General features: G+C 39.4%; 1 long non-coding RNA gene across 1 annotated transcript; it reads right to left on the bottom strand.

Annotated features, from left to right (window-relative positions):
- Positions 1-255: 255 nt before the first annotated feature.
- LOC103461801 (uncharacterized) lies at positions 256-10,003 on the bottom strand. Its single transcript, XR_533199.2, has 3 exons — positions 9,854-10,003; positions 7,238-7,376; positions 256-561 (listed from the first exon to the last, which is right to left on the bottom strand). It is a non-coding gene; the product is annotated as an uncharacterized LOC103461801 (long non-coding RNA).
- Between the last annotated feature and the right edge of the window lie 518 nt (positions 10,004-10,521).

The raw sequence follows: 10,521 nt of genomic DNA, 5'->3' as shown, positions 1-10,521 counted from the left end.
TGTTCATGAAGAACTGTTGGGATAAAAGATAACCCTGGTGAATAGATATTTTAAGAGGAAAATGTTAATCTGTGCAATGAAAGGAACGACTCTCCAAAGTGAATGTTCTCTCAGGTGATTCGTTTTCATTAGGCCTGCCATGATGTACATTAAATTAGACATTTAATAAAATGGGCTTTATTCTGAAAAATTATTTTTCAAAGTAATCAAAATAAAACATCTCTATCAAAGTTAAAAATTCTTAATTGTTTTCATTTGAAATGAACTGAATTAGTTGGCCTGTTAGCCTCAGTCCTGTAAAATCATTAAAAAAAACAGTTTTTATGGTTTTTACAGAAGATTATCTTCCAGATCTACATTTTAAATGTTTACCATTGAATCTGTCCTGTAGCAAAACTGTTCCTATTAAACCAACTCAAAACAAAAGAGTGAAACACAACAAGTAAGTAAAATTAAATGTCAAATTTCTGAAAGAACACAAATTTAAAGGCATGAACATCGTCAGAATAAGAGCTGAGGTCAATCTGGAGGTCAGTTCAAGGGAAATCCACGAGATCATCACTGTGAAGGTAGGAAAGAAGAGACGGTTGTGAAATATTCAAACATCCCTGGATAATAAATTAAAGGTCATGATGTGAATGTTTTCTTCAAGGCTGCAGTCCGACTCCGATGTTCCTGCTGACCGACTGCATGAGACGCAGTTTGTTCATGAAGCTCAAGTCCCAGAGGTCCAATCTGAGTCGAGTCCTACGTCTTTGTTTTTGACATTTACGTCCAAATCAAGTTCAAGTCTGAGACTGGAGAAACCATCGCTGGCCGCTAAACATGAAGTTACTAAAAAACTGAAAAATAGTCCAGGACTTACACACAAACTTTAGTTATTAAGAGACACTGAAAATCTGTTTTTGATCATTTTATGTGGTGAATAAACATTCGAATAGAAAGACCACGGTGAAGTGAAACTCATTTACCACTGATTTATTGGTGCCACTTTCCTTAATTTTGGGAGATCAGTGATCGGCCGATACTTACATGTGAAACCGATACGATACCGATACGATACTGTCCATTGACCACTGTCCTCTTCTGTGAGACGTTTACAGGCAGACCGGCCCACCTGGCTAACAATGGTCACCACAGTGTTGCAAATTCAGCAACTTTCTTGCTATATTTAGTGAAATTTCAGGCTAAAATAACTGGCAATGCCCAAAATCAGAACTGGCAGGTCAGGCTTTTTAAGTCCAGGATCGGCCAGAAGAACATCAGTCAGTGCAACCCTATTTACTATTACAGCAACATGACTTTTGTTGATAGATTTCAGTTTTTAAAAGTAATGAAAGTATTTATATTGCTAGAAAGCATCCGACAAAAAGTAAATCTGAAAAATCTTTGTAAATATCGGCTTGTGAACCGATATAAGGATGGATTATTCAGGCTAATTCACCTTTACATCCCAGAACCACATAAAGTCGTGATGGTGCTTGATTTATGGGTTTTGTGCTCGTATGAATTACCTTAAATCTTCTTCCTGGGACACTTTAAGCAGAGCGGACAGGGAGGCTGCCTTCATCATCCTTTACTGCTGTAGCTTTCATCAGTGACAACCAGCGGATGCTAATATTTCTTTGTTCCTGTGTGTGTGTGTGAGTGTGTGTGTGAATTCGGGGCACTGTGAGGAGGCTGACTGATAAACATCCTCTCAGGGGAAGCAGGTCGGGGTGGCATTTATCTGAAGGGACTCTTTTGTTCTTTGTGCTTTCAATTATTCAAGGGGCATCCTTTTCTCCGGCTCTCTTCTGCTCGACATGAGCCCAACATTCACCACCTCAGGGTTAAATATCGGCTCACCTTCAGACCCCCACAAGGAGAACGCAGCCATCGCTCAGAACGAAGTTATTTGCAGTCGGTGTGAAGGCGACACCCAGTTCTGAGCTGGGATCACATTTTACTGCTCATCTGTGAATCCATCCAGGATGTGATTCAATGGGTATTAGTCTGTATCAGGGGTGTCCAAACTCGGTCCTGGAGGCCCGGCATCCTGCATGTTTTAGTTCTCTCCCTGGTTTAACCACCTGGATCAAATGATGGCTCGTTAGAGGCCTAAGGAGAACATTGACATGCTGAAAAGGTTGTTGCTACCACCAGGAAGAGAACTAAAACATGCAGGATGCCGACCCTCCAGGACCGACTTTAGGCACCTCTGGTCTATATAGATCTGTTATAGCTTATTTAAAAGATAACTGGATGATTCCTGAGCCAATCACAGCATTTTGCTTTGCTTAATATGAAACATCACACATTTATTTTTATTCCTCATATCTTTAGAAAATATGACAGATCGTGTGTAAATAACATATTTTTTTTCTGAAAAGTGAAATAATCTTCCAGTAGATTTAACACCTTTTCATCAGTATTAAGGAACTATTGACTTATATCTTCCTGAAAAGTTACATGCAAGTTAGTTTTGTCTTATTTCAAGTCTATTAAGATGTTGGCACCAAAAACAACAGAAATACTTTTTAAAACTTTGTGTTTTTTCAGTGCAGCTTGCAAACTATTTTGTTTTCATCTCATGTTTTTGCTCTTTTTTTCCCCCCCAACATCACTGAACTAACTGTTAATTTAATACGTCCATCTACGCAAAAATTGAAACTATGTGCATCGTGGTGCGATAAGGCTTTCACAAAGAAATCAAAAATCAGACAAAATTGTTATCAGCAGATCAAAGATTTAAGAAAACATGAAGATCTGATCAGTGCGTCCACTAGGCTGATGTTTCCATCATACAAAAGTCTCATTCGTCGCACAAATCCTCCGAATATTTCCACAAACATAAAAGCAGGATTGTAAATTGAACATCAGATCATCTCTGTACCGTGATGCTGAGGCGGGGTTTGTACACAGAGCTCACTTGTCCTGCCCAGACCAGAGGACAAGACAGAATGATCCGTCTCTCACTCTTATTTCCCCACAGACCGCCGTGAGTGCATGTGTGTGTGTGTATGAATTGAAGTGTGTGTCCTCAAAGGTAATCAGGCTCTGTGTTCAAAAAGATGGAGGCTCCCAGAGGGTCAGGTGGGGGAAGGTGGGGGGGAGAGGGGGGGCTACCTGACGGCCACATTTATCATCAGCCGGGAACTGGAGAGGAAAGGTTGTATTTGAGCATCTCAGATGTTGTTCAAAATCAATCTGCTACTCTGCTTCACCCACAGAGCAACATAGAGACTGATTGTTTGGCTTTTTTCTGCAGCTGTGTGCCATTGCTTGTATGGCTGCTGATTTGTTTTGCCAGGAGATTGATATCTGAAAGCACTTTTGTGGCTGTGCAGCGGGAAATGCTATCTGGTTCAAAGTTTTGCATTTCAAGTTCAAAGCTTCATCAAGTTAATAAGCCTTTAAAACTCATGGTATGTATTAAGAAAAAAAAATAAAAATCCAGTCCTGGTGGTAAAAATCCAGAGTTATTTTAGTAATATCTAAAGTAGGTCAGCGCTGATTTTCTCCAAACCGCACATCCTCAGATCATCCATGAACAAAATATCAAATACTGATTTAATGAGTTGGCTAAAAACAACTCATTTTACAGTTAAGACATGAAAGGAGAATCACTAATGAGTTCAGGAAAAACTCCCTGTTATCCCAGTCAGTTGATAAAACACATAAACTGAATCTTTTTACAGCCACAACTCAAGACTGAAAGACAAATATTTCATTTTCTTAAGACAAACCAGGCATTTCATTACAGATTATTTAAGTCAAAACCACTTTACTTGTGTTTAGTATATAAGAAAAGTTTCCTAAATGTCCTGATTGGGTCAATATTTTAACTGTTGCTGCAGAGTAGCATATTTTATTAATGATCGATCAGAGAGTCGATCAGTTCTGGAGAGAAATGCATCAGCCTTCCATGTTCATAAGCATCATGACTCAATAACTGTATTGATTTTCAAAATTTAGCATCAGAGCAGACAATTGATTAAAACACTAATCTATAATCAATCACTGTGTGACGCTCAGCTTTCAGAGCAACAAACTGAAAACTGTTGAGTTTTCCGTGACTTTGGGCAGATTCAGTTTTCAGAGAAATCATGTTTTAAATGAAAATGTTTAGATTTGACTTTCTGGAAGAAATTCATGAGATCAAAATTCTTTAAATTATTTTCATTCAGCCACTGAGGTTACATTTCAAAGCTGGAAATCACAGCGACTTTGAAAATACGTTTCATTAAATGAATCAAACTCCCTTCTTCAATAAAACCTTTCTTACAACAGTTTGAATATTTCCATCTGAATATTTGTCAGATGTTATGAATCCTGCTTCCCATCATCATAATCCACAGATCAGGACTGGGCCACTGCAGGCTGATGTTAATACCTATCAGCAGGGACGTGTTGGTAAAATTAAAAGTTAAAATTAAACTTAAATATCTCTGAGTTTTGAGGGGCTGTTATGTTCTGTAGCTTCATGTGTTATTTTATGTGTCAAAAAGCAGGGAGAGCCTGAAATCTGGGTAAAAAATTCCCTTATATATTCTAATTTTGGGGACACGAGCTTTCAAACCTGTAAATATCATGTTTGTAATATTTGTGTAGCGTTGTATTTTGTCACTGCTGGCCATAAAAATGTAACATTTTCATCCCACCAGTTGTATAAAGTATTCATGATGATGCCAGCAATAGAAATGGAAACCTGTTAATACACACGTCTTGTGAAGAGATGTTGATCTGCAGGTTTGAATAAACATAACTTAATTAAATATCAAGAGTATTTTTAAAATCAAAGTTTTGTTCATTCGGGCCAAAAGCTGTGGAGCCACTAAAACATAATAAATTGTTTCAGTGATAACTACTTTCAACCATTAACGGTAACATTTTTTATGTCATTTTTAAGGACTTTTTGCTCACTCTTTCTTACAGAAAATAATCAATTCAGTGACATTGCAGGATTTTTTTTTAACAACAAACAACTTGTTTAATATCATGAGAAAACATCCTAATCAGAATTAAATCTGGACAAGGTCATTCTAAAACATTCGAAGGGAAATGTCGTTATTTACAATCTGAACTTTTATTTAAAACATTTAAACCTCTGTAAACCTTTGTTTCCGATTCAGCTCTTTCAGTTTGTATTTATTCCAAAATTATTCCTAATTTTGCCTCGAAATGAGCAAAAGCATCCCAGTGAATAAATTCATAAACACAGTTCAAAGCCGTGCTACATGAAGGAAACCAGCAGAGCGATGGGTCGCCTCCTGAATTTTTCATTTGTCATGTGAAGCGAACACAAAGGCTTTTTCAAGAGTCATAAAAATGCTGCAGTTTGGCTGCCACAGTCAGCACCAGGCTGCTCTGCCGTCTCCTGGGGCAAAATTAGAGCGCAGCCTCCTGTCAGCGCTGTTCATTCCTACGGCTCATCTGTGACTTGAAGCTAACGCTAACAACAGGCAGGTCACCACGGCGATCATCCTCTACGAACAGAGGAGGCTCCATTCGGTCATTAAAGTCAGATTTTCTGTCTCTACCTCTGCTTTAAAATGTCATTCTGTTGCTGTTATTGCCAAATTTCTCATTAGTTTCTATTCATTTTAACCCGTCCGTCTGCCACAAGCAGCCAACCGAAGCATTTTCCTTTACCGTCTCCCTCTTTCTTTTCCCTGAGCAGGACTGACAGACAGCCTCCAGCTGCACATCAGCAGGATGAAGACGTTTGTCATGCGTGTGATAAAACCGAACAGAGGTATAGGACTTATCCGCAGCCCTGTGGGAGTCAAAGGTGACACAATTAGCTGGACTCTGAGGCTCTACGGTTGGGGGTCTTAGCATGGACCGAGTCATGAAACTGCACCTTCATTCATAATGAATGAGCAGCAAGGCGTCTGTTGCAGCTTGTAATTCCAGCCTTGCTTTGAAGTGATGAGAGCGAGAGAGACGTGAAGCAGGAGCGGAAGAGTTTCAGAGCCAAACCTTCGACCGGGAGTCAGCTGTTGTTTGAACACGTCGTCCACAAAAGACAATTTCTAGGTTCTTTCCCCCTTTTAGGCCCAAGGTTCAAATGTCCACCTGGATATTTTTGATTATTTTAGTTGTACGCAGTTCTTTAACTTGTAAAAGTATTCCTACACACTTCGATAACAATGCAACAAATGGATTCCAAAGGTTTCGACAGCTCAGCGTTCAGCGTATTTCAGGCTGAAATTCAGTGAAGAAGACAAATTATTGTTTTGTGAAGGTACATCCGTAGTAAAAAGGAAAACATACCCTGCTCTCTTCGATTGTTTTATGTGTCAGGAGATAAAAAAGGTCCCTGATCATTTGAAGTTCTGGAAACAAGAATCTATTAATTCCTTGTTCTCTCTTTCCATAGCTTGACAGTTTTTGTTTCTCTGATGTTATTTCTGCTCCGCTGTTGATACCCAAGTTGAATCTCTCCAACAATGAGGACATTACACACACACACAAAGAAAATAAAGCTATGATAATCAATTGTTTGTGTGGAACATTTGTCATTTTAATGAGCAACTAAAGCAGTGGAAGGTATCAAAGCTAAGGGCAGCAGGTTTCATCCATGGGTAGCTACATAACATGCTCATACATAACCAAACAGCGACTGACGCAGCTCATTATGGAAGCACCTTCTGACCTAATGTGGGTTTTAAACCTTTTCACGTTAATGACAGCGAAAGCCTAAAGCTGCAGCCACTTGCTAAAAACTTAATACCCATTTTAAAGGACAAAAGCAGAGATTTTTACCATCCAAGTCAATCACATCATCTCATGTCAAAGTAACTGTACTTACTTTCAAAGAAATGAAAGTAAAAGCAGAGAAATACTGAAGGAAACGGTGAAACGGCAGCAGAAACATCCCGTTCACACCCGACTGCTGACCATGAGCTGCTTGGTTGGCCTTTCAGATTCCCTGCAGTCACATTTTACTAAAGTTATCTGATAACTGGAACAATTTTATGTGATTCTTTTAAACTACCAACACTTAGTTTATTAAGATAAAGTTATTAATCTACCAAACCTCTGTCTTTCTCTTCTCTGAGTTCAGGAACCAGAGCCAGCAGGTCGCCTGGTTCCCACTGAGCGACATGGACTCTCATTGGGTCGGCGGGATTAAACCCAAACGTCTTAATGTTGCATCACACTAGTGTGCCTCATGCTAATGGTAACAATAGCATATCATTGTCCTTTTGACAACCAAAACATACCAAATGGTGAACCAAACTGCACTGACCTGTGCTGCGTTGTGAAGTGGACACAAGGCTCTATCTCCCTTCAGACTCCAGACTCTTCCAGGATTTCCAGGCATTCCAAGGAACGGCAAGTTTTCCTTAATTTGGTTTCCTCCCAGTGGGGAGCTCCCAAATAACCTCCTGAAGGAAACAATCAAAAGGAATAATTTAGGATTTCCCAACATGCCCACCTGACTCCCTCTGATGTGAAGCAGGAGCAGTTACAGTCCGATCCCTCCTGGAGGAGGGAGATCATCATTTTCCAAAGGAAATTCAGCATTAAGGAGGATCATTCTGGCCACTTTTGCTATTTGTAAAAAATTCAACTGGCACATTTTTTAAGAAGAAGTGAATCCCAAAGGTCAGTAGTTTTTGTCAATAGATGAATTCAAGCATCTTTATCCCAAAAAAAAAAAAACATTTAAGAGACGACAATGAGGTATTCAGTATATGACCACTTTAAGTTCAATCATCTATAAAATACATTTTTTTGTATCTTTTTTATCTTGGCTGATCTCAGCATAAAAATAAATAAAAAAATTGGACTTGTCCAGTTAAAGAAATGAGAAAATAAAAGCCAATCTGCATTAGAAGACGACAGCTTGTTTAAAACCAAGCAGACATAATTTATGGGTTTTACTGAACTGACGCCACTCCACCAGCCTTCATGTTATCATTATTCTACTTTCACTTCTTACATTCTTTCCTCATGTTTTCTTTGACTTTTGGTGGTTTCCTCTCAATTGAGCAATAAAATGTTTTCATCCTCAACACCTTTTCACAAAGGTGAAAAAAATGCCAGTTATTTTACTACAGTTACAACCTCCTGAAACAGTAAAGATGTTTTCTGACAATTTGGTCTGAATAGAAACAAGATTTTATTTGACAATTTAGGAAAAAAAACAAACCAAAACTGGAGAAAAAGAGCCAACGCAGAATTATGCTTCAGAGTCCACAAAGCTAAAATAACAAACAAAACGCACCCTGCTGTGTACTATGAAATAAAACACAACAGAACTGTCCAATGGCTGAACTTCCTGTTTATCCACAGAACAGGAAGCTTGTCTTTTTAGATGTTCACAACTACCCACACATAAATATTCACATCAGGCTGCAAGAGCAGACAGCAAACAGACAAGATCACTGCAGATGCAGGCTGAGGGAGAAGAGACCCGACACTTTGAGACGGCGCTCCAGCTGCAACAGGAGAAACAGCGCTCTGCTCAGCAGCGCCCCTACAGGTCGGTGGCTGTAACAGCGGCTCCTTATGGATTTGGACCATCCATCCATTATATTCCTGCAGGTGCCAAACTTAGGATCCGCCAGATGAACCATAATTGTGCCTCTTAGGTTTACCCAAATTGCAACATGTCAAAAACTGACTGACGTTTTCAGAAAAATCACAAAAGCTTTTATTGGGCTATTTTTTTTACTAATTAAAGTTAATGAGACACTCAGAAGGTCTGAAGAGCTTTTCTTTAATCACATTGGAACAGAACTGGAGTGCAGATTGCTTTTAATAACGGAGAACAAGCCAGGCCCAGTGGGCTCAAGAGTACTTTAAATATAGCTTTTGGTAAAATGTCAATGGGCCTGAAGTAAAGTTAAATAGTCTCCAGTAAATATGAGCAGCTTGAGCTGCCACAGCGTTGAAAGGAGGATAAAGATGCTGTAAAATACTTTGTGGTCACTGTGACTGTAGGTCATCTTGGTCAGCTTCTGTCAGAGAACCCATGACTTAAACTGATGTTTCTACCATCAATTATTCACCCAATTAATTTCCTGCTCTAATGGAGGCTAACGACTAGCTTTACGTGCATTCTGAATTTCACTTCTTGACTATAACAAACACCTGGAGATTTGTGACCAGAGTTGCACCTCAAACGGCTCGCAAAATGAGCGAGTGTAATCTGATGACACACATTCACACATGCAAAACCTCGCAGTTAAAGGTTTTGTGTTTCATAAGCAGAGGGATGTCCACACATGGCTTCCCCATCCCTCCGCTCTCTCTCCTCTGGAGGGTTAATCCATCGCCCCGTCTCCTCTGGTGGGTATGACAACGGGGCATTAACTCTTTGGTCTGTTAGGGTTCAGTTTCTGCTCAAACTTTCACTGGAAGTCGTGAGCAACTCTGTAGCTGTCGCCGTTATGGACACATGGCGAGTGTTCGGTCAGAGTGTGTCTGGCAGATGGCTGAATATGAAGCATCATAAAGTGAAGGAGAGAAAGTGCAGAGGGACTATTAGGCTCAGGGTACGATAATGTGAACAGAAAGAGTTTAGGAGGTGACTGTAAAGTGCAATTTATCATCCAGTTAAATCTGTAAGCTGCAGTTTGATTTTAAGCTCTTAGGTGCAGTAGGTCAATTTAATTTTGGGGGGAAATCACAGATGTGCACAAGCCTTCGTGGCTTGGCAATGGTAAAAGCACCATCTGCCTAAATTGTAGCTTGATTACGACACATATAAAATTTCATAGGCTGAGGGGAATGAATTGTAAACAGGAAAATGAAAGGAGGTTTCTGTCTGAGGCTACTTTCCTTTCGGGTTTCTTGTAATTCCTTTGCTGGCTTCCTGTCACACATGGACAGTGAAATGTAAACAGTCCACACTAACCTTGTTGCGGTTCATATATCTTCATTCAGTAACCGCTTTATAAGCTGCAGCTCAGCTGAACCCTCAGAAAGGCCTCATTTCTTTCTGGCATTAGATCCCCTTCATCATTCACTGTAAACATGAAACCACAATCTCCCTTTAGAGATTATCTTGTACAATCGCAAATATGCTCCTATTAACGTCATGCTGAACTACTGGCATGGTATGAAATGATTCAGTTTTGTGTTGTCTGGACTTTTGCTCAGCTTCCTTGCATTGATGTTTATTTTAAAGCTTTTCATGCCTCAGTTATTTTCCTGTAGTTGCCTCAGTTTTCTTGCTTCACTCAGAGGAGATTCATCTATTATTATACTTATATATGCTACATAAAGAGGACCACTTTCTCAATATTTCCCTACAAATGGAGGTCATTGTGTGGAAATTGAGGACATTTTCTGCTCCTCACTTTTTAGTCCTTTTTCTGTGCTCTGCTAGTTAGATTTTGAGGTATGGTGCAAATTAAATGTAGTTTAAAGTGAGAGAAAATGTTTGGGTTTGGCATAAATACTCTAACAAAAATGCGTGGAAGTCAATACAAAGTCCTTATAAAATTAGAAGAGTAAATAAACATCCTTCCACTTCTGCTCAGACGTCTCTGCTGAACATTTTCAGTTTCTATTGAACAAACA

Source organism: Poecilia reticulata, chromosome 2, assembly GCF_904066995.2.
Source record: "Poecilia reticulata chromosome 2, P_reticulata-male-v2, whole genome shotgun sequence".
Taxonomy (NCBI): domain Eukaryota; kingdom Metazoa; phylum Chordata; class Actinopteri; order Cyprinodontiformes; family Poeciliidae; genus Poecilia; species Poecilia reticulata.
The sequence above is the reverse complement of the archived record's forward strand: the minus strand, read 5'-3'. Positions and strand labels throughout refer to the sequence as shown.